Raw genomic sequence first — 24,267 nt, forward strand, 5'->3', positions numbered from 1 at the left:
GGGGCAAGCCTGGGGGAGAGAAGGGGATAGGATAGGAGAGGCTTCAGTGAGGCAAGCCTGAGGGAGAGAAGGCAACAGCAACTGATCCTTTGAGGGCAACCCTAATGCTGATGCGGCCCTTGATGAAATTGGGATTGACACCCCTGCTATAGATGGAAAAACAACTCTTCTGTACATTTACAGTCATAATTAACGACTGCGTGATATGGATTTGTCACTTTGTCCATACACGATATGAGAAAATAAATGATGTATTTTCAGCATAATTCAAAAGTCCCATTAGGGAGATTCACTAATTTCATGATCTCCTCCTTGAGCTTCTGTTTCAGCTATTGGAGAATCTGATTAACTAGCCCTAGGAACTTTAGCAAATGTATTTCAAGAATAATCTTCATTCATTGCAATCAATAAAAAATCTAACATAAAAGGAATGCTTTTAAGGAGTAATACCAAATATCATAACCCTAAACCAGAGAGCAGTCTACTCCTCCCCATTGAAATCCCTGGCAAATACTGGATAGTAATTAAGTAGATGAGTATGCACATACAGGGATTTTTAAATCATTGTTTCTAGACAAACCATGGGCTTTTAGCTTATAAAGGAGTTCATATGCCAGTGATCTTTGGAGAATATCTAATATTTGTGACCTTTCTTGCTTGGGAAACCTACTTCAAGCTACAGGACAGCTTCTGAAAATCAATATGTACCCTGAAATAGCTGAAAGCAAAAATAATGTAATGGTACCCTTATGGAAAAGTTACCACACATAAAGGATTTGTCAGTCCCTTGGTTAATAAATATGCATCTTGGTTAATAAATATGCATCTGTTGCCAGCTATTATTTTCTTAATTTTCTTCACTAGGATCAAAAATCCATATGAAGTTTTAAATATTTGGCTCCTATAATTACTTTGCTGGTAAGGCTAAATATTGCCAATGGGGACTATGTAATTGGTGTGGAAGTGGGAGTGTCATTATTTCTATTTTAAGTATTTTTCACTAATAAATATCTTATATACTGCAAAGGTCTTGCTAAAAAAACAACACATTTCTAAAATTATTCTGTATAAAAATATTTCTCTTTGTCTTGCCAAAGCATTGAAAAGTAGTGTAATATTGAATCACCATTAATAAAAAGATGCTACAATAAATAATCCAGTGAACTTTTTATTGCTGAAGTTATCAGGCTGTTGCTTGCTTATTTCTGAGAAAAGACAAGAAGACCATGAAAAATATCAAATTGCTATTTCTACAGATTTCAAAAGCACTGGAAACAAGATTCAGAATAAATTTAGATATTTTTTCCCAATGTAATATCTATGTTATTTTGGTACATACTACAGTATGGTTTTATTATAAATATTACACCAGAGGTCCCCAACCTTTTTGGCACGAAGGACTGGTTACGTGGAGAGAGGGTTTTCCGTGGACCGGAGAGGGTGTGGTTTTGTGTGCTGCCTGCATCCTGCAGATGGGACTTTGCTTGTTTGTGCAGACCGGTTGCTGGCATGCCATGGCCCGGTACTGGTCCATGAACCAGGGGTTGGGGACTCCTGTATTACACCCAAAGAGAGATACAAATTCTAGAGATAAAGAGACTAAACCTGAAATTTAGTAAAAACGAGCAGTATGATGGCGTGAAATAATTGGAATTCTATTTATCCAAAATGGCTTGGATGCTAAAATGGATTTCAAGGGAATTCTAAAGACTCCTGACTATAAATGGGGAGAAAATAATAGAAATCAGATAAGACACCATTTTATACATTTAAACATTCTTCTGATTGGGTGAGGAAGGTTTTCAGAATGTCTGTGAGAAACAAATATAGACAGAGAAGGGCAAACTGATGATACGAGTGTGAATACAGGGCCAGACCAGCACATAAAGGTTGAACAATGACCTCACCCCCTTTAGGGCTACAGCTCTATCCACTTAAGGCTGTAGTCCCATTTGATTGGCTCCCTGATACACTTGTCTAAAGTCAACTCAGTCCTCAAGCTGAAATACTGTAGTTTCCTACTGTTTATTTGTGTGGTCAATATCACAACAATCATCCCTCTCTGATTATTCTTTCAGGCCTTTTAATGTTAGCTCTGTTACAGTACAAAGAGACCACCTAATTATTTCTTTTCCCCATGAGTAAGTTCTGGGTGCCTAGTAGTTATTTAAATTCTTATTAATTATCCCGGCATGTTTTGCACTTTAACTTTCTGGTTTTAGTTGGAATTTTAGACAGTTTTTTTTTTAAAAAAAATGCAAACTATCCTCGGAAAGAATGCTAGATATAAATAGTGAAATGACAGATAAGTCAATGAATGGACTGTTTGCGTTCTGGTCACGTATAACAAGCCTTTTATAGAGTTCAGTTTTAGTCGATCTTATGGCCCCTTCAGCCCTGCCCTCTTCCTCTTGAGGAGAGGCAGGAAGAGAAGGTGAGTATGGATCATTCTGAATCTGGATGAAGGGCTGCCACTGGTTCCTCATTCTGAAATACAGAATTGCTTGGAAAAGTGTCATGAAAGTGCCACGGTCTACTCAAAGCTTGCAGTATTTACAATAATTAGTGGTAGATGTTGTAGGATCCAATCTGAATTGGTCACCGGGACCATAGATTTATTCTTCCAAACTTTGGGGCTCCCTCATTTTCAGGGAACTTCTCTCTTTCCAGAACATGGTGGAGGTACCTCAGGCAGGTTCTGCTATAAAAAGCCTATGCCTATCAGGTATGGGAATGACTTCTGTGAAGTAATCGGCCATGGTCTTGAACTGACCATGATTCTGACTTAGGCTGTCTGAATTTCTTAGTCCTTTACAAAAATGTTGTTGGAGTTGATCTTATTGGGGATGACTATAGTTTGAATCAATGTCATAGTAATGACATGGTAAGATGTAAAAAAGGAGACCAGAACCTAGGGAAAATTCATAGCAAACCCCTTTTGCAATAGGAATTTAAAATAAAATAAAAAATGCAATAATTGAAAATGTTTGAAAATTAGCACTAGTAATTGGATTCCTCTCTCTCGTGATGATTTATGAGTGCTAGTTAGGGCTCATCTACCTGGCTCTGTCTGTGGGTTAGAACAGCTTAGCCTGTGAGGACTTAGAAGAGTCTGACTCAAATATTCAACAAAGAACATATGGTAGTTTATGTGGCTGCCGTGTTGAAAGGGTTACGTAGGATTACATTGGTTCTGAAGTCCAAGGCCTTGCATAGAATCCACCTTCAGAGCTTATCCTGCCTCTCTGCTGGACCACATCCAAAAAAGGGAGCCTCTGATTTTATCTCTGGCTACTTAGATTAGGCTTTGCTTATCTACAATCTGGGCACAAATATCAAGAGATTTCAGGCATAGAAAGCAAAATCCAAACAGGTGATAAACAAACTACTAAAAGAAACAGACCTCTTTTCTCTTCTCCCTCCTACTCCTCTTCCTCCTTTGCAATCCTTTACAGCAGGGCTTTTCAACCTTTTCACTGATTGTACCACTTTTAGGATATGGCAATATTCGAGTGCCACCAGTCGCCTCGCAATGTGTCAAAAAACTGATCACCCCCCCAAAAAGGAAAAAAGTGATAAAGTACAGGTAGTCCTCGACTTACAACAGTTCACTTAGTGACAGCTCGAAGTTACAACGGCACTGGAAAAAGTGACTTATGACCATTTCTCACACTTATGGCCATTGCAGCATCCCCCAGGGTCACGTGATTTACATTTGCATGCTTGGCAACTGATTCATATTTGTGATGGTTGCAGTGTCCTGGGGTCGCGTGATCCCCTTTTGCAACCTTTTGACAAGCAAAGTCAATGGGGAAACTGGATTCATTTAACAATCATGTTACTAATTTAACAACTGCAGTGATTCACTTAACCACTGTGGCAAGAAAAGTCGTAAAATGGGGCAAATCTCATTTCACAAATTTCTCAGCCCTTTGCCTTTTATATCCTCTCCTCTCCCTCCCTCGTCCTTTTATATCAGGGTTTCGAACTTGATTTCATTGAAGGCCACATCAGCATTACTGTCAGTGGGGAATGGTTAGGCTCTTTTTCCCCCTCCCTCCTTCCCTCTTTCTCATTCACATCTCCTTCCTTCTTTTCTCTTCTACCTTTCTTCTCACGGCTTCTCTCACAAAAAGCCTTTTCTCTCTTTCTCACGCACATGTCCCTCCAAAATCTTTGCCATTCTCACACACACATCCCTCCAAAATCTTTGCCATTCTCACACACACATCCCTCCAAAATCTTTCCCATTCTCAAGCACACATCCCTCCAAAATCTTTCCCATTCATACGCACACGTCCCTCCAAAATCTTTCCCATTCTCACACACGTCCCTCCAAAATCCTCCCCATTCTCACGCACACGTCCCTCCAAAATCTTTCCCATTCTCACACACACGTCCCTCCAAAATCTTTCCCATTCTCACGCACACGTCCCTCCAAAATCTTTCCCATACTAACACACACTTCCCTCCAAAATCCTCCCCATTCTCATGCACACACCTCTCCAAAAGCCCTCCCTCCCTCCCTCCCTCCCTCCATCTCTCTCTCTCTCTCTCTCTCTCCTTCTCTGACAAAAGCCTTTTCTCTTCTACCATCTTTTTTTTCTCTCCCTCTCCCGCCAAAACTGCCTCCTTTTATATTCCTTCCTCCTCCTTTCTTTTCCTGGTGAGCTGGAAGTGCCAATCCCGAGGCCTTTGCCTCACCCCAGCCACCCTGCAGCTCCTGACGACTCTCTCATGGCAAGTCCTGTGCTGTGCCACTTTGGCTCATTCCCTTCCCTGCTACACTTGGCTGGGCTGGGCGTAGCACCTGCCAAGTACCAACATAGTCCTCAATTTACAAACACAATTGAGCCCAAGATTTCTGTTGCTAAGCGATACAGTTGTTAAGTTAGTTTTTGTCCCATTTTATGACCTTTCTTGCCACAATTGTTAAGTTAGTAACTTGGTTGTGAAGTGAATTGGTTTTGCTTGTCAGAAGGTTGAAAAAGGTGATCACATGACCCCAGGACGTTGCAACGGCATAAATACATGGCAGCTGCCAAGTGCCCAAATTTTGATCATGTGACCATGGGGCTTCTGCAAGTCATAATTGCAAAAAAACAACAACAATCAGTCACTTTTTTCATTTTAACTTCAAACAGTCACTAAGCAAATGGCTGTAAATTGAGGTCTAGATTGCTTAATTGATTGACTGATTTTTCATGTGTCTAGACTGCCCATCTCCTTCAGGGGTTATGTAGCTTGTTTTTCTCTTATCTTACCGAATCTTATAAAATTTGCTCAACCTAACTGGTGCTGAAGAAATTGAGTAAGCAGAAGGCAGGACAGAAGTTTTATGCCCTTGTCCATCTCTGGATAGTTTAATTCTTCCTTAAGCTTACAGTGGCTGTTTCTTGCCTTCTCCCATCTTATATAGAGCCAGCACATACATTCAGAGTCTTTTTAATTAGAGTGGAATAGATTAAAATAGATAACAGATTGTAATGGACTTCCGGTAACTCAGATGCTACTGGTGTTGGCAACGTTTATAGCTATTACTATTGCTATTATTCTTTTTTTTCCCCTGTTGGCTGTTGCTGCCAAATCTATTGACATAAATAGGAAGCAATCTTTTTCTGCACTTTGGCCTCATTTGCAGAAACATACTGGAAAGTTCATGAATCATTTGGCCCATTTACAAAGGGAGAGTGGAAACAATATGCTAATGTCAAAGAAAAGGCCTTTCCCCTTTTAACTCCTGTATGTCCACTCCAATCTTCTTTTCCCACTCCTAAAGTATCCATTGATAAGAAAAACATTAACATACAACCAATGAAGTCTAATGAAAAGAAGGAGTAGGGGAGAGATGATAGCAGTGCTCCAATATTTGAGGAGCTCCTACAAAAACTTTTTTCCAAAGCACCAAAAGGCAAAAAAAACAATGGATGGAAACTAACCAAGGAGAGAATCAGCCTAGAACTAAGGTGAGAGCAATCAACCAATAGAATAGCTTGCCTTCAGAAGTTGCGGGTGCTCCATCACTGGAGGCTTTCAAAAACTGACTGGACAATCATTTGTTTGACATGATTTAGAGTCTGTGCTTGAGCAAGGGGTTTCACTAGAAGACCTCCAAGGTCCCTTCCAATCCGATTGTTCTATGTTCTAATTGTTCTGGAATTGATTCTGGAACTCTAAAGTGTTAGTTGTTTTAATAAAGCAAATATGCTTTGTGTAAGGTACTGAGGTTGGCCAATAAGACTGCGCATCAATCTGGATCCAAGCTACATGAATGGATGCAAATATGCATGTGCTAGCCAGTTTATTCTAGTAGTTAAGGGATCAGGCTAGAAACCAGGAGACCATGAGTTCAAGTCCTGCATTGAAAGCCAGCTGGATAATTTGGGACCAGTCACTTTCTCTGAGCCCAACTCACCTCACAGGGGTTGTTGTTGGTTATGGGGACAATAGGAGGAGGAAAGTGAGTTGGATATGTTCACCACCTTGAGTTATTTATAAGAACAATAATGGCAGGATACAAATAAAAAAATTAAAAAAAAATAAATTTAAACCATAAAGACATACATACATACATTCCTACCACATCATTCTCTTTGGGGATAACCAGTGGTATACTCAACACAGAAAATGAGTAAGAAACAACCTAAGGAAATTAAAGGAAGAGATAAAAGGGAAAGCATAGCTAAAACAAGTTACACCAAACTTACTCACTATCACTCTCTGTAGCTTTTCATCCTTGCAAACCACTCAATTTCATCACATCCACATCCACATTACACACACACACACACACACACACACACAAACAAGCACAGGAGCTACTGGTAGGTGAGAATGAATTATTTATAACTTGAAGCCATAAGACGTGACTGAGATGAAACATGATTTACTTATAGCTCTTAAGATCTGATCTCTTATTAACAGACCACTAATTTTCATGCATTCAACATCAACTGGCATCTAAAATCAATTCTTGGAACCCTCCAGATGTTTTGGATTTTAGTTTTCAAAAACATCACCAAAGAATTTCAGGAGTTTAAAATATCTCCCAGCATCAGTTTTCATTCTCCTGTTCTAGATTCAAGGAACTTGTAACATTAACATTAATAGGAACATTAATAGACAGAATTGCCCATATCATATGGAGCTGGGATGCAAAAAGTACGCTGTGGATTTTGACTTTATCCGTTTTTAGTTTGTGGCTTTTAACAGGCTGGACAAAAGTCCATTGCAGTCCTGAAGTTGGTGAAAGATTTATATCCCTGATATAAAATATAGTACAGATAACAGACTTACATCCTCACTTTGGTGGTCATTAAGTGAATTATCCATGTCCTTAAGAGAGACAACATGTGACTGAGACTTGCAATTTTAATGCCAGGTTCCCCAATGATTTTGATTGTCGGAAGCTGGCAGCAAAGCTCACAAATGATGTTCACATGATTGTGGGATTCTGTGATGGTTATAAACGTCTGCCATTTGCAAGTGCCTGGATCTCAATCATATGACCCTGGGCATACTGCAAAACTCATAACTTCAAGGACTGGTTTTAAAGTCACTGTTTTAATACTGTTGTAATATCAGAAAGCTGCTAAACAGGGCTATCAATAAGAGAGAACTAGCTGCAGTGCATTTTCCAAGTTATATCATATACCCTCCAGGATATTTATAACTATGAGGATTATATGAAATAATTTATAATTGTAAGATTAATTCCTACATAGTAAATTAGGGCATGGCTCTTTGTCTAGGATGATATAGACCGCATAGTGGGAATATAAAGCACTGGAAATGGTATAGGTTCTCCTGCTTGAGCAGGGGGCTGGACTACAAGACCTCCCAGGTCCCTTCCAGCTCTATTCTATTCTAAAGCAGGGGTGTACAACCCACAAACCATAATCTTTTAAGTCTCTGGAATCTAAGATTATTTGTCAAGAAGAATTACTTGGCAATAAATGACCAAGATCCAATAGCATATCTTTTAAAAAAATTTTAATGAGTAAAACACAACTGCCACAAAAACGTTACACATAACTCCCGCAAAAAAGCTGTGCTTTCGTAGACTGAGCTATTCTCATTTCTCCCCCTTATGCAAAGAAAGACATGAGTGAGCATTGAATTCAATCCAGCCTTGTCCCACTTATTAATCCTGCCTTATTCATGGCCTGTCATTCCTACTGGCACATAGCTAAGTAAAAAAAAGAAAAATTAAATAGGAGAGGGCTACATGTCTGAGCTAGACTGGACTGTGCCGGTTAACAAGAAAAATGTAGAAGGGCTGAAGGAACTGGAGAGGAATTTTGGGAGACAATTGAAAAAGAGCCCAACAGAAGACAAGATGGCTAGATATTATCATTGATGGCAGAAGCAGGAGCCTACAGATATTCAAAGAACAATTATTGACAAACAATCTTGGCAAAATTATATCTGTCATGTCGCTCAGCAGTGATACACAACCCTTTCCCTGATACGGCCTACGTTTCTGCTGGTCTCTTTCATCCCAATCTAGTTCAAAATCCAAGTTCAGTGTTGCCAGTGAAGAAGGCACTATCAGAATATCCTCTGTAAAAATACTGTGAAAATATCTACAGACCCCTCACATCCTGGACATAAGCTGTTTCAACTTCTTCCTTCAAGACCACGCTATAAGGCATTGCACATCAAAACAACCAGACACAAAGACAGTTTTTCCCCCATGCTATCACTCTGCTGAACAACTAATTCCCACAACATTGTCTATGGCCTAGGACAGGGGTGTCAAACTGCCGGCCCACAGGCCGGACACGTCACCAGGAAACCACGCCCACCCCATTGCCAGCAATGGGGGAAAAGCTGCGATACGTTGCATGACGTCACGTGACATTGTGAGTTTGACATGTCTGCCCTAGGATGTCAGACCACCTAGTAGGGCTGTATTATCTATTATCCTTCTCATCTTTCCTATTACATATTTCCTTAGCTTATGATTATAATTTTGTTGTTTGCATCTCGATTTATGTTGACTGCCTTTATTAGTTGTTGTTTGCTTTAGTATCCCAAGACTATCACTGAGTTTGTATCTTATGATTTATGATGATTGCATTTTATGATTATGATCATGATTTATCACTTGTTCCTTGTATGTACACTGAGAGCTTATGCACCGGAGACAAATTCCTTGCATGTTTAAAGAATTAAACAATAAAGAATTCTGTTCTATTCTATTTGTGTGGCTAGCAGTAGCTGTAGCTCTTCAACCAATCAATCCTCCCTCTGCTTGTAGAATACAGGAGAAGGAAGAGGAAGGAAAAGGAAAGTCCTCTTTGGCTCTAGGAGATAATGGTGGTCTCTTAGATGAGAGAACACACTCATGTTTTTAGAAAGCAGTAATTCCATTACAGCAGCATAGGTAGCATTTAGCAGCTACGTGGCAGGCTTGCCAAGGCCTTTCACAGCTACAGCCTCTCATTCATCAACATTAATTACCGGTATGTGAGTAGAGTTAAATGCCAGTTTATCCTACATGACTGCTCAGGTTTAAAGGAGAAATGATTTCCGCTGCTGACTAGAAAGAGACTGAAGAGATAGGAAATTATACTTTCTGTAATTTTAGGATGACGTTAAGGCCGAGACACTGTATGCCACAAAAATCTAGGTGTCAGTTAGGCTACAAACTTACTTAGCGATATTTGATAAGACAGCACATTAAGAGTCCGGTGAGCTGAGCTTTAAGATAATCATTGAGCCTTTAGACTAAGCTGTAAGACTAAAGGGCCCAGTGTTCCCATTCATTAGTTGAACTGATTTTGGCAACATTTCGAGAGAAGCAGATTTCCCCACCTGCTGTAAATTATTGCATTTAAGCATGGCAATGGTTCAAGGCTATTAATATCTTGTCTGCTCTTTTTATTATTTTTTCTTGGCAACTGTAACAGTTGATTATTCCTTTAAACTACCCAACCTTCTGAAGTATATATAGAAGTTTTATATATATGCTTTAGTTAATCATTGATCACTTTGTTAATTTACCACTGCCATGTAATTCAGAATAGGTCTCCCTTTTTATGATTCGAATTCTATGAAGGTACAGTTAGTTCTAGATTCTTGATACCAGGATAATGCAGCAAAATAAATATTTGTGGTTATAGCACCAATTGATTTTAGCTTCACAATAAATTAGTTTTTCTTGTTGTTTCAATAATTCTTCCTTTTAATTGTTAGTAGCAGTGTTGTATTAAGCTATGAACACTGATTATTATGTAGCTAGAAAGCTGACACATATTTCTGCAGATAAAAAAGAAACCGAATGTGGATTATACCTTTATAAGGTCAAAGTTCAACATTCAGTTTCAAGTGAAATCACATGGACATTCTCTGAAACAAATTCATGCATACAATTAATTTGTGAGTTTAAAAAAGCTACAAAATAAAAATCTGATAGCAAACATAGAGAATAATATTTCCAAATTTGATTTAATGTGTTGGAAGACATTTGGCTACATGGGAAAAGATTTGCCAACCTAGTTTGCACATATATATAAAACTATAACTTAACTATAACTTCATGTAGAATAACTTTAAATGATTAGTTTCACAATTTTATAGTTTGTTAAGATGCCAAAAGCATGGTTTAGGAAGAATAGAATAGAGCTGGAAGAGACCTTGGAGGTCTTCTAGTCCAGCCCCCCGCTCAAGCAGGACAACCTATACCAGGGGTGTCAAACTCAATTTCATTGAGGGCTGCATCAGCATTGCGGTTGCCCTCAAGGGGCCGGGTGGGTATGGCCAGGGTGGGCGTGGCCTACTGGGTGGGCGTGGCTAAAGTGTGTATGGCCTACTGGGTGGGTGTGGCCAGCTCTACATCGTTCACATCAAGGGTGCCTATGGGGGCCTGGGCAGGAGTGGGACAGATCTGAGGGTCTCTGGCAGGAGGAGGGTCTCTGGGCCAGGGCCAAGGCAGTGGGGGCCGTTCCCTCACTGTTTCCAGGATGGCTTCGTGGGCCGCATGAAACAACTTCGCGGGCCGGATCCGGCCCCCGGGCCTTGTGTTTGACATGTCTGACCTATACCATCTCAGACAAGTGACTGTCCAGTCTCTTCTTAAAAACCTCCAGTGATGGAGCATCCACAATTTCTGAAGGCAAGCTGTTCCACTGGTTAATTGTCGTCACTGCTAGCAACTTTCTCCTTAATTCCAGGTTGCTTCTCTGATCAGTTTCCAACTATTGTTTCTAAAATGATCACAGCTGAGTTCACAAAATTATACAAAATCTATTGTAGGTGTCCACAGAAGTGCAAGTGATGAAATAAATGTCACAACATTATGCTGCAAATTCTGCCCCATACATATTTCATATAATTTTATTATTTGTAGCACTATCTTCCCAGTGCTTTAAGCAAAATCAATAAGCCTACTTTTCTCATTCTGTACATAACATCCATATCTCTCTGTTCTGAGAGTTTGGGGGAAGATGGACTGCATATGCCATTCCCAGACAAAGCAGTTTGGACTTGTAATCCAAAATATTTGAAGCACACTAGATTTTAAGCCTTTCTTTCTTCTCCTATAGATCAATTCTTTCCAAACTTCAGAATTCATAAACGGAAAGCCTTTGATTTATTTTGCTGAAATTCTGGTTCAAAAAAATAGCAAAGAACATTTCTTATGTACAACTCTCTGCAGATATTCACACCATTTCTTTCTCTTTTATGTTTCTCTAGAGGCACACAACTCTGCAACGTTGTATTTTTTTACTGCAGGTTTCAATCTTCCTTATGATTTTTATTCATCCACTGGCAACCTGATGATGTTGGGAGGAACAAGAGACTGTTATTAGCCCAAGGTCATATGATAAAGTTCAAGACTAAGAAAAAGATTTGAAGTGACATCTCCCACATCCAGATGTAACACTGAACCCTTGAAATATGGATTCTTGAAAGAGAGCAAGAGATTGCCCTTCTCTGATGAATGTAAGGTTCATTGTCAATCTTTGGCCTTCTGAATTATTTACATGTACTCAGAATTGCTTGGTCATAAACAGAACATTCCAACAAAAAAATTGGCATTGATTCCAAGAAACAACAGACAAAGGTCATATTCTCACAAGAGTCTTCCCTAATGCAACTGAGCATGGAAAGCAACATGTTCTAAAATGAAATATGTACTCACAGCTTTCCTGTCCTCTTTGTGCATTTTACAGAGATTGATGGAATTCATATTCAACACACATACACAGAGGGAGAGAGAGAGAGATTAATATACACTAATCTGTATCTACTTGAATAGATATCTATACACACACACATACAAACTATTATCAGTAAAAAGAGGGGCTCCTATTCCAATTACACAAGGTCCAGGATTCAGTGAATACAAAGTTCTACTCTAAATTTTTAGTGGCTGGGATGGAAGATTGAAGAAATGATTGCCCAGGAATGAGGAACATGGTTTCATTCAAATTAATGATGTGTTCATGTGATAGATAGATAGATAGATAGATAGATAGATAGATAGATAGATAGATAGATAGATAGATAGATGATGGATGGATAGATAGATAGATGATAGATAGATAGATAGATAGATAGATAGATAGATAGATAGATAGATAGATAGATAGATAGATGATACAAGATAAATAGATACAAATGACAGATAGATGTTATTATAACAGAATAACAGAGTTGGAATGGATCTTGGAGGTCTTCTACTCTAATCTCCTGCTCAGGCAGGAAACCTAAACCATTTCAGACAGATGGTTGTCCAATCTCTTCTTAAAAACCTCCAGTGTTGGAGCATCCAAAACTTCTGGAAGCAAGCCATTCTACTGATTAGTTGTTCTAAGTGTTAGGAAATTTATCTTGATTTCTAGGTTGCTTCTCTCCTTGATTAATTTGCATCCATTGCTTCTTGTCCTACCTTCAGGTGCTTTTGAAAATAGGTTGACCCCCTCTTCCTTCTGGCAGCCCCTCTAATATGGAAACACTGTTTTCATGCCACCCCTAGTCCTTCTTTTCACAAGACTAGACATACCCAATTCCTGAAATTGTTATTCATACATTTTAGCCTCCAGTCCCTAATCAACTTTAGATAAATAGATAGATAGATAGATGATAGATAGATAGTTGCAAAAATAACAGTGATGATTTCTCATCCTTCTCCACCTTTGTTTTTTTTTTGTTCAGTTTTTATATTTTCAGAACATTTTTAAAATATGTTTGTGATATTCCTGATTATTCCATTATTAAAAAATATCCACTGTAACTGCCATGTCTGAAACAATTCAACTTAGCTGCTAGGGTATTTTTTCTTTTTAAAAATCTGCCGAGGTAGTCACTGGGGTAGTGACTAACCCAAAGAAATGATTCAGTATGAGAGAAGCAGAAAATTATTGCCAAAACAAATGTTATTGAGTCCCAGCAAAATAAAAAATCCCATTCGGGTCAGGATTTTGAAACCGAGATCAACACCCAAGACACTATGATGTTTGTAGTTCTGTTCCTGAAAACACAAATCACAATATATTAAAGCATTCTCTGTATACAGTAAATGTATATAACCAGGGGTCTGCAACCTTGACAACTTTAAGACTTGTGGGCTTCAGCTCCCAGAATTCCTCAGCCAGCATAGCTGGCTGGGGAATTCTGGGAGCTGTAGTCCACAAGTCTTAAAGTTGTCAAGGTTGCAGACCCCTGTATATAACTATGGCTTCTCCCACTCAGTCCAGTTAAAGTTGTACTATGAAAAGGCATATTGTCTTCACATAAAGGTTTAAAACTTCCATTACTAAAGACAGCAATGCAATTCTATCCATTTTCAACCAGATATGAGTCCCATGGTTGTCAGTGAAACTTCCTACAGCCAATGTTTTCAGCACATCAACGAAGTTGCATTGTGAAACATTTTACAATCTGCCACCACATTAGCAGGTTATTTGGATTGATTCTGTGAAACAGCGTCTAAATTTCGTCCCCAAATAGATCTCATTATTTCCTTGGTAAAGATTTGAATTTGCACCTGCTCATTGATTTCCCTCCGGTTGCAAACTTATCAAAATGCACAGCACTGTGTACTGTATGGAATAAGGCACAAGTCAAGGGGAAATAAAACAGAATAAGAAGCAAAGTTAAGCATGTAAAAAGAAAATACCAAGTTCTTGCTTGTGCTATCAATCATAGGTTTGAAAAAGTGAGGATCACAATATTGCTTCATTATTATGAAAACTGGGATTCTGAACAAACTTCCTGCAAGTATTATGATTTTATTGTTAAAAAGCCTCTCACTTTTCCAGCTTTCCACTACAGATTTATAATATTAATTTAAAAAATACAGCAAAAAATCTGTGGAAATGCAAACTGAAAATAGTTTTGACTGAGAAAATATTACAGTTCATGATTAGCTAAAGAAAGCATCAAAAAAATCGAAGTATGTGACATATGAAAAATTGTAGCATTTCTTTGTTTCTAAAATTACATAGTCACCCATCTCAAGTGAATTACTCTGGATGGCTAATATAATTATTCTAAAAATAGCCATTGACTTGATGTTCATTTCTAGATGGAATTCCATCATCACAGCAAACTCTAAAATAATATAAATGCAATTTATGTCTTTAGTAACACTGTAAATAACTAGCAGCTCTGGAAGCACCAGACAAATAGCAATACTAAAACACAAACAGGAGAATTTAATTCTTCTCATGCCAAGGACCAAGAAAAACGTCTTCCTAAAGCTGCAGGTTGCATTAAGAAAGTGAATCAGGAAAGAATGGGTGATGGATGATTGAAAGTGGAATAAATACACAAATGTTGACTGGTATGAAAGAACTATGTTGTGGGAATTTGGTCCCATGGAAAGAGTGAAAAACAATTAAATAGCAAAACAAACATATGAAGTAAGAGGGAACAAGTAAAAAAAGGGGGAGACTAAGAAAGTCAAGGTTGGATGGAGTCGATGAGATCCTCATAAGGAGGGAGGTGAGGATTTAAGGAATAAAATAATATATGGATGCAGTGAAGACAGAAGTAGCTGGCAAGGATAGAAAAACACAGAGAGATATAGAGAAGGATGCTGATGTAAACAAGTTTCAGCTAGGTTTCCTTTCCTTGTCCCTAGCCTTATGCTATTACGTTCTTGGGTTTACTGTTTTTTACTTCTTAACTAGTTAGCTAGTTCAGTCCAATTCACATGAACTGGTCATTCAGTGTTGAACTGCCTGTCTTTTTATCTCATCTCCAAAAAGGAGAAATAAAAAAATAAGAGCTTTTTTTCCTCTGTCCATAACTCTTTAATCTTTTCAGCATCCTGTACTTCTCTCATCACATGACTTTTCACAACTTTCTATTTCCTTTTTTTCTCCACTTAATCTCTTTGTTTAATAAAGTCAGTCAATCATGCTCCTTACCAAGTTTAAACACTCCTCTTTCCCACAGTGTTTGTCTAATTTCTATATCAGGGTGTTGTTGTTTTTCTCATAGAACGCTCAGAACGGATTTCCAGCACCTTTTTTTGATAGATTTTTTCAACTTTTGCACAAGCTGTGCTACTCCCTCTATTGGCTTTCGAAAGCCAATAGGAATTGCTGCTGAGCGCGCCAAAAGACCCAGCTGGCAAACGTTGCACATGCAAGTTGTCTGCAACGAAGGCGAGTTGGCAGGAACTTTGCACCCCTCCCTGCTGCCCAACTACACTATCTCCTAGTTGTAAGTAAGAGAGGACCAGGAGTGGGAGGTGGGGAGCAGCACTTAATTCTGCCCTGCTGAAAAAGCAGAGTCCATGTGCACTCCTGCCTCGTGCTCACCTTTATCAGCCAGGCTCTCCATGCTGCGCTGCAACATGCACTTCCAGTGCAACATGGAGAGCCTGGCACCAAAGCACGGAAAACATGTGCGTGCCTGCCTCATGCTTACCTCGTGCCAGCCAGGCTGAACACAAGTCAGAAGGAGAAAACACAGTGGCAAAGAAACCCCCTCTTCAAATAACTCGCATTTGTCAAGTCCACCCTGCCCTCTGCGAGACCCTTGGCCCAATGGGGAGGTGAGCCTGGTGGCCATGATTTCCCGCTCCACCTCTTTTTAACGGTAGTCCTGAAGATATCTGGAGGAGACAGGAGCAGCAACGCCACAGTGCTGTGGGAGCCACGGGGCCCGCTCTACACGGCGTGGTGGGCGGTGGGGCAGAGGCGGTGCTGGCGGGGTGGTTGCGGGCGCTGGGCACTGAGGTGGCACACATGGAGTGTGGCGGGCGGCTTACCTTCCATGGGCCAGGCCAGCTGGTGGCCTACCCGGTGCTGGACTGTGCTGCTGCCTCGCTCTGTGCATCTACGTGGCCGCCCTGGAGTGCCTGGCCTGCAATGCCTGTTGCTACCTCGGCCTGCCCACCACCCGCACCCTCCTGCCGCCCCACACTGGCATCTGGCTTGGTGACTGCAAGCTCTGCGCCATCAGTTTGCATTGCGGGAGACACATCACCTTGTACAGATTGGCCCTGAACTGCTACACTGACTTAACCTGGTTTGACCACATCATCCCGTGTGGCCTGGAGGGGTTGGGGGTCACCTCCCTCAGCCAGGAACTGTGTTTCATGGCTACTTTTTTAGTGGTTATCTGGATTCTTGCAGATTTTGTACATCTATCTGAAGTGATAATCTTAAGCATTTTTTTCATAAATTACTTAAGGATATGCAACTATATTTTCTCATATTTATCTAATGTTACTTTTGCATCTACTTTTTTCCAATCCATTTTCTTTCTGTCATTAATTCCCCAAGAATAAGAAATGTAAATTGTAAGCTCCTCATAGCACAGTTCTATATCATTGTTAAAATACACTGGGCAATTATGGACATATTCATTCATATTCATAAATAGATTGAATTGTAACACTTTCCCCCTCACCTAAGCCTATTCTCTTGTGTGTATAATTTGAACATAGCCAGGTCATTTTTTATCAGCAGTTGTAAAGAAATAGAAACAAAATGTTTAACTTATGTATTAATAACAATTTCTTTGCAATTCATTATCTTGTCAGTAACATGACTCCATCAATTAAACACATACAGTATATGTTGAAGACAGCATATGCACTTGTATTAGACATCTATTATCTCCAACTGCTAGTCCTTCCAAAAGGAACTCAATATATGTCATACTATATATGCAAAAGTTGTCTCCTCTATTAAAGTGCAACACATCATTTCCCAAGTAGACAAAAAAAATAATATTCCATCTTTACTATACCCACTTGCAGTATATAAACATGGAGGAGCTATTCCACAATTTTTCACCCCAATGGCAGCCTACTATGCTGTCTTCATGATAAATCTGATAAAACAGAACTTAGTGTTCTAAGTTCATCATGAACTAAGTCTGATGAAAATAACTATTTTGGCAGGGATGAATTAATAGCATGCATTTTGGGTTATAGGAGCATCTCATTCACTTAAACCAATGTATCTTTAAAATGGCATGTACAAGCCATCAATAATGTGGTTGCTAATATAGGTAGGTCCAGCTTATGAGCTGTTTGTATTTAAGGAGATGCTCACAACAAATTCTAGTTTCTTTGGTGAATGCCTGAAAGATGCATTACTTCATCTAAGCCAAAAACAGATGAAAAAACTAAAGGCAATTATGAATTAAACTTGACTCAAATCTCAAAGATTTGCCAGATGAGAATTGGACAAAACTTTGGAATTTACTATGAACATTTGCCTTAAATACAATAAATTAAATTTATGTTAAGAATTGAATATATAATTTTTAAATTATATAAATACAGGGCTTTTTTTTCTCATAGAACGCTCAGAACTGGGTTCCGGCACCTTTTTTGGATGGAACCTTGTAGGGTAGGCAAGGTGGGTTGTATGACATGTGTGAGTTCCGGCACCTTTTTCTTTTACAAAAAAAGCACTGTATAAATATATAAATAAAATGAGAGTTCCGGCACTTTTTTTTTTTAAAAAAGCACTGTCTATAATTAATTCAAAAGTATTTTAAATAAGGCAAAACTCTCCCCTTAATCCATTTTTAATGTACTTTACAAACTCCTGTCAAGGTTTTTGCTTTTTTTTCTTTTTCTTTTTAGATTGTTAGAATTGTATCCTTAATTTTTTTGAAGGTGCATTAACTTGGGTGCCTTAAAGCTTACCATTACCTGCCCTCTCTGTAAACTATTTGTTTCCCAGCTTAGCAAAGACATAAGCTTCTGCTGCTTATTTAATGGATCTTTGTAAATTTACGGCAGCTTATGCTCATGGCACAAGATATATGTGTCATATTTTGGATTGTCTTGCAGCCCTTTGCAATCTCCAAAAACGGGTGCCCATCATTGTTCTAATCAGTGGTGGGATACAGCCGGTTCGCACTGGTTCGGTAAAACCAGTAGCCAAATTTTGTTGAGTTCGGAGAACCATCTGAACCCATGCTGCTTCTGGAAGTTCGTTCTAGGCCTTGGAGGCCCGGAGGAGGTCTCCCAGCCTAGAAAGGCCCACTGGAAGTGCATGGATGTCACTTCCGGAAGTCTATTCTAGGCCTGGTGGAGACCTCTCAGACCTAGAACGGCCTGCCGGAAGTGCTTTGATGTCACTTTCAGAAGTCTATTCTAGGCCTCGGAGACCTGGAGGAGGCCTCCCAGGCCTAGAACAGCCCACAGGAAGGGCATGGATATCACTTCCAGACGTCCATTCTAGGCCTCGGAGGCCTAGGCCTGCATCCATGCAGAGAACCAGATGTTGAGATATTTGAATCCCACCACTGGTTCTAATGTAAGGAGAAGCAACCTGATACATTCCAGATGCTTTGAATTTTGCTCCCAACCAGATGGTCAGTAACAAGGAACTGAGGAAGTGGTCCAATATGAGAAGCTCATCAGGATGTCTAATAAGTTATGTCTATGATATTCAGCATGCAGTAAAAAAGATAGCCACTGTTGTATAATCAGTACTGTAGCCAAACTCCTGTAGATTTCCCATAAGCTGGGGAGAAGGGAAGGTGCTTGCTATTTTGTTCCCTAGACTGAATCACTCCACTTTAAAAGGAATTCAGTGTCTGTCTACTAAAGCTTCTTTCCTAACTGTCAATGGGCTCTTTAGAGTGCAGTGCAGCTACATTTTTTCTGGGGGGAGGGGAAAAATCAGCAATCTTCCAATAAAAAGAATTGCCAGCAAATATATTGAAATAAATCAGCCATGCTTGAGGCATTTGGCTTTTTTAATGGTTTTCCTGCACAAACCTCACAAATCCCTCTGGAACAGTAGCTCCTTTCAGTTGTCCTTTAACGTTACATTTTTACTTAGCTCTGCTGGAAATTAGCAAATTGTTCATTTATTGAGGTGAAGATGGAGCCCCTGTATTGTCCATCCAACATTGCGTGGTCTTTTAGGTTTATTGGTATCAGGAAGATATGAACATTATTTGACATATTTATTTGTACTACACAATTCTCAGGAACTGAAGCCTTTTTACCACTGAATTCAAAATATCATCTAGTGTTCTTCCAGCTAAAAGGAAAGAGGTCTTCATGTTTTTTGTTTTTGTTTTAAGAACCATCAACATAGTTCAGGAATAAGCAATGGATCGTGATCTTCTAGTTGTCTTCTAATCTCTGACTATCCCACATCATTGGCCATGCTCTCTGGCAGGCCATGTCTCACTCATCCTGACTAGTGAACAGACTGTCCTGCTTGAATAAACGAGTTCAGTTTCACAGCTATGAAGCTCACCGGATGACTGTAGACCATAAAAAAGCCACTACAATTATATCACGGAAGCATTATGAACAGTGCTTTTTTTGTAAAAGAAAAAGGTGCCAGAACTCACACGTGTCATACAACCCGCCTTGCCTACCCTACAAGGTTCCATCCAAAACAGGTGCCAGAACTCCGTTCTGAGCGTTCTATGAGAAAAAAAGCCCTGATTATGAAGATAAAAATAGGGAAATAGAGACAATTGTAGATAATATATCTTCTCTGCTTCTTGGCAGAGCAGGATTGGGTGTCAGAACACCATAATCCCATTTTGTATATATTTAAGTTGATATGTGTGTATGAGAGTGGGGTGGTGGTTGTATATTTTGGGCTCCAGATTGTGAATCTTTAAGGGCAATATTCCCACATGCTTTTCTGTTTATTGGTATTTTGCTCTATATTCCTATCCTTCAGCATTAAGTGGACACTGGACAGCCTATATGCTGATAAATAGTTTCTATAAAATTAGTTTCATTTCACAGTAATGATGCATAGTACTGACTGAAACAAGCTGTTCCACTGAACCAGATTGAACTAGCTTCATGAATAAGTGACATTCAGTCAAAAGAAAGCTTACAGCATTCCAGTCCTCCAACTACAGATTTTAATAGTTAAGCTAGCATTTCTACATTTTCCAAAATACATCAAAGGATAAAGAGACAGTTGAACTCACATGTTGAAGTTGGTTGGAAATTTGTTTTAAAAAATATTATTTTGTGGAGTGCCAGAATTTATTTTGGCAAAGGGTTTCTTAAATGTTTCAGGTTGGTGTAAACTGAATGATAGTTGGACATTAGAGATTGACAAGGCACGTTTACACAAATTGCTCGTGGGTGACATAATCCCTTCACATGAAAGAGTCTTGCTTACTCTTACAAGAAACCCCAAGACTTACAATAATTAAGGTTTCTACATGGAAGAACTGGAGGGAACACTATTAATAAACTCACCAAATATTGCCATTTTTAATCTATCATTTAAAAAAACATGAATAGCACATTCAGTTATGTTATGGAAGTTACTTAATATCCCATTCTGTCATTTCATCAGGGATTTTTTTTTTTACTGTACCATGTGCCATAGAGAAAATATTTCCTTATCCAAAAGCCATTGAAGTTAAATAATAACCTCAGGTCAAACAGGTTTTTCTGAAGCCTTTAGCATGCATTAAAACTAAGACAGTGATTAACTACTCAGATGGAACAATAAAGTTTCACAAGTAAAACCAGGCAATAAACTTCAGAATCTCTGCTGAGGATCATTCAGAGGCAATCCAAAGGGAATTTCACAAGTCTTCACTACTGGGTCAAAAGGTATCTTTAAAATATCTTTCAGATTTTTGAACTTCTCAACCCCTAAAAATGGAACTTCGGAAAGGTAAAACTAACATTGGATGGCGCACAGTTTCTGGTGTACATCATCTCTCTGCTGGCCCAAGATAATCTCATCGCTTCTCAGATTAATTTGCAAACATTAATACTTCCTTTCACCACCATCGCACCTTCCCCCTCCTTTGTTTTAAAAGTTCCTCTTCTATAAACAGATTTAAAACATGTGGCAAAAAGACGAAGTCAAAGAAGTTGGACCTTACCTAGAACAAGGCAGAGGAAAAGGTCAGTGCTCCTGTTTGGCTAAACTCAGCATTTTCACTTTCACTCTGTGAAAGCTGTAAAGATGAGGGGGAGAAGGGGAGGGGGAGAGAGAAGGGAAGGTCTGAAGTGCTAAGATCTTCCTCTAGAGTTTTAATCGCTCATTTCCCAAGATCCAGCTTAACAATGCCACTGTGTTCTGTCAATATTTGCACGCAGCTCCACCGAGTGCCAGCAGCCAAACGCACATGGTTTAAAGAACCAAGAGCCGGACCAACACTCCTGCCTTTGTCTCTTTTAAGGTAGTGCCCAACATGTCATCTGAGTTTCTGACTGCACACAGGCGCCGTGCAGAGATTCCACCCCCTTGGACAAAAATAATAACAGCCATGTGTGACTTTAATTATCTTGTTTGACAAGCGGAGTGACTTTCATGTGATGATGCCTTCAAAAGTTGTAGGCAGTTTTTGCTTTGTGTTTTGCTCCAAAGCGGCTGCCCTTTAAATGTATTTTAATTGACTGGAATTTAGAAAGAATTTCATTTGGCAGCAATTTTGCATTGGAAGCATGCCCTTTAGCAGCTGAAATAGGCCCCCATGACTTGACCAAAAAGAAACTGCTGGAATATCATTGGCTTCCCCCATAAGGGGCAAATTCAACCATGGAATCAAAATTATGTTGTTACTAATTTTTGGTATATTGTCTTTCAATTAAGAGAGAAGTCATTAAAAGGGCATGAATCAGAAGCCATTCGAGCAAAACACTGTAAAATGTTCTCAAAGGGTTCACAACTGGAACAAATCTTTATTACTTGGATGCCAGAAATATTTTTCCCCCTCTTCACTGTGTTTAATTGTTGCATTATGGGGTTGCAGCCAAACAGACCCCCAATTTCAGAACTTAATCCCACTGAATAATTGGGAACTTCTATGCTCTGCAGAATGACAACAAAATATATGCATGTGCATATTACCCACATTTCCATGCATACTCAATCCTGATTAAATGGGGCTACTTGCAAGAAACTTTACACATAGCTGTGATCTAGATTTTGCCTCTTAATTTGTAACATAGCCAGATGTTTAATTTCAATTTGACATGTTGATCTATCTATTGAGCCCTTCCCAAGGATCTAGATAGGCCACGGGTCAGCAACCCATGACTCCGGAGCCGCATGTGGCTCTTTCATCCCTCTACTGTGACTCCCAGACTTCCGCTACCATCTGCAATCCCGCAAACAAAAGAAGTGGGATTAAAAAAGTTTGATCAATCAATTCCAACTTCTCGCAGAGAAAAAAGTGATCTCGCAAAGTTAGAATTGATTGATCGAACTTTTTTAGTCCCACTTCTTTTGTTTGTGGGAGCTGCCCACAAACTTCTTTTGTTTGTGGGACTGCATGCGGCGGAGGAAGTGACGGAGGACTGCGGTGGAGCTGGAAAGAAGGTGCTGCGTGGGTCTGATCAGGGGCACAGGGGGGGGCTCTGTCAAGCATCTTGTACAGAGCTGGGGAAACAGGCTGGGTGGGGGAAGGTGCCACTGCCATGAGGCTTGACAGATCCCCCGAGCGTCCATGATTCTCCCTTCCTCAGCCAGCCAGCCACCATCGCCCGACCTACTCCTCACCTAGCCAGCCGGCTGGCACAAAGCCTCACCGCTCTTCTCCTCCTCCTCCTCCTCCTCCCCACTCAATCAGCTGCCAGCAGCTTGGGTGGCTCTGCTCCATTCGAGTTGAAAGCGGAGGTGCAGCAGTGAGATTGCTCTCAAACAATAAGAGCCAGGTGCGCTGCTCGCTCGTGTGTGCCCGGAATGCGGGAGTGTGAGGCATTTGTATTTCAAACCATAGGAATATTCAGGAATGTCAGGTGTATGGATTTCAGCTCCCAGAATTCTCAGCAGTGGCCAGTTACCTCAAGAATTCTGGGAGCTGAAGTCCATACTTCTGGAGGGTGCTCAGATTAGGAAAATCTGCCTTCTAAATGTGTTGCATCATAAATTCCAGAATTCTCAAAAGAGTCAATTGCCACACTGGGAATTCTGAAAGCTGTAATCTTTCATATCTAGAAAGCTCCAGGAAATCAAATGGCTAACTGGAAATGTCTCACATCATCACTAGTGTATTAGAAAGAATAAAGGCACTAAAGAAAAGGAGATTATTTTCTGGCTAGAGAACAATGAGGATTGTTTTCTATATATGTTGTCAATCTTCATGCTAAAATTCTAACAACTCTTGCCAGGAGTAAAAAAAAATGGCAGCACTTAAGACTGACTGTGTTGAAAGTGAAATATACATTATACACAGAACACTTCACTTAATTATAAGGAGAGGGGTGATTTCACAAGTTGGCTGAGTACAAGTGTTGGAAATTTAGGTTCAAAAGCCTTGAAATTCTACACATTTTCTATGAAATTCACTCCTCCTCCTCCTCCTCCTCCTTTTCTTCTTCTACTTCTTCTTCTACTACTACTACTTATTATTATTGTTCCACTCCAAAAAAACACACCAGAGCTTAATTCTCTCACTGTGATCTTGCCGATACATAAAATATCCATGAAGCAATACATCTGGTTAAAGTCACTCAGAATCAATTTCTAGTATTCTTGATATTAGTGAAGCATTGAAATAAACACTCAGCTGATGATAAGTATCTGCAAGCCAGACATGATCAGGGCAAGATTTCTAGCAGCCTTGAGCCAATGGATCTGTTTTTTTATTTTAATTCTTCACATACTCCACTACCCGTTATCCATGTACCTCTATTTTTTTCTTTGCCGTGGCCAAGGAAGAGGGTCACACAGGAAAGGACAACTATTCATTGAAGGTCGACATATTGGAAGTTCCAAGTTTAAATCAAACATCAAGAGAAAAAAGACTCTAGAGACAGTGATAAAACAGATTTCCCGCTCTCTGAAACCTGAAAAAGAGCTAGAGCAGACAGGGTTAGCCCTGTGGGAC

General features: G+C 39.6%; 1 long non-coding RNA gene across 1 annotated transcript in view; it reads right to left on the minus strand.

Moving 5' to 3' along the window:
- Window positions 1-21,555, minus strand: part of LOC308676305 — a 33,320-nt gene extending 11,765 nt beyond the window's left edge. Inside the window, exon 1 of the long non-coding RNA XR_014028294.1 lies at window positions 21,316-21,555. This is a non-coding gene — a long non-coding RNA (uncharacterized lncRNA). The remainder of the gene's footprint in view (window positions 1-21,315) is intronic.
- Between the last annotated feature and the right edge of the window lie 2,712 nt (window positions 21,556-24,267).

Source organism: Vipera berus, assembly GCF_964194415.1.
Source record: "Vipera berus genome assembly, chromosome: 1".
Classification (NCBI taxonomy): domain Eukaryota; kingdom Metazoa; phylum Chordata; class Lepidosauria; order Squamata; family Viperidae; genus Vipera; species Vipera berus.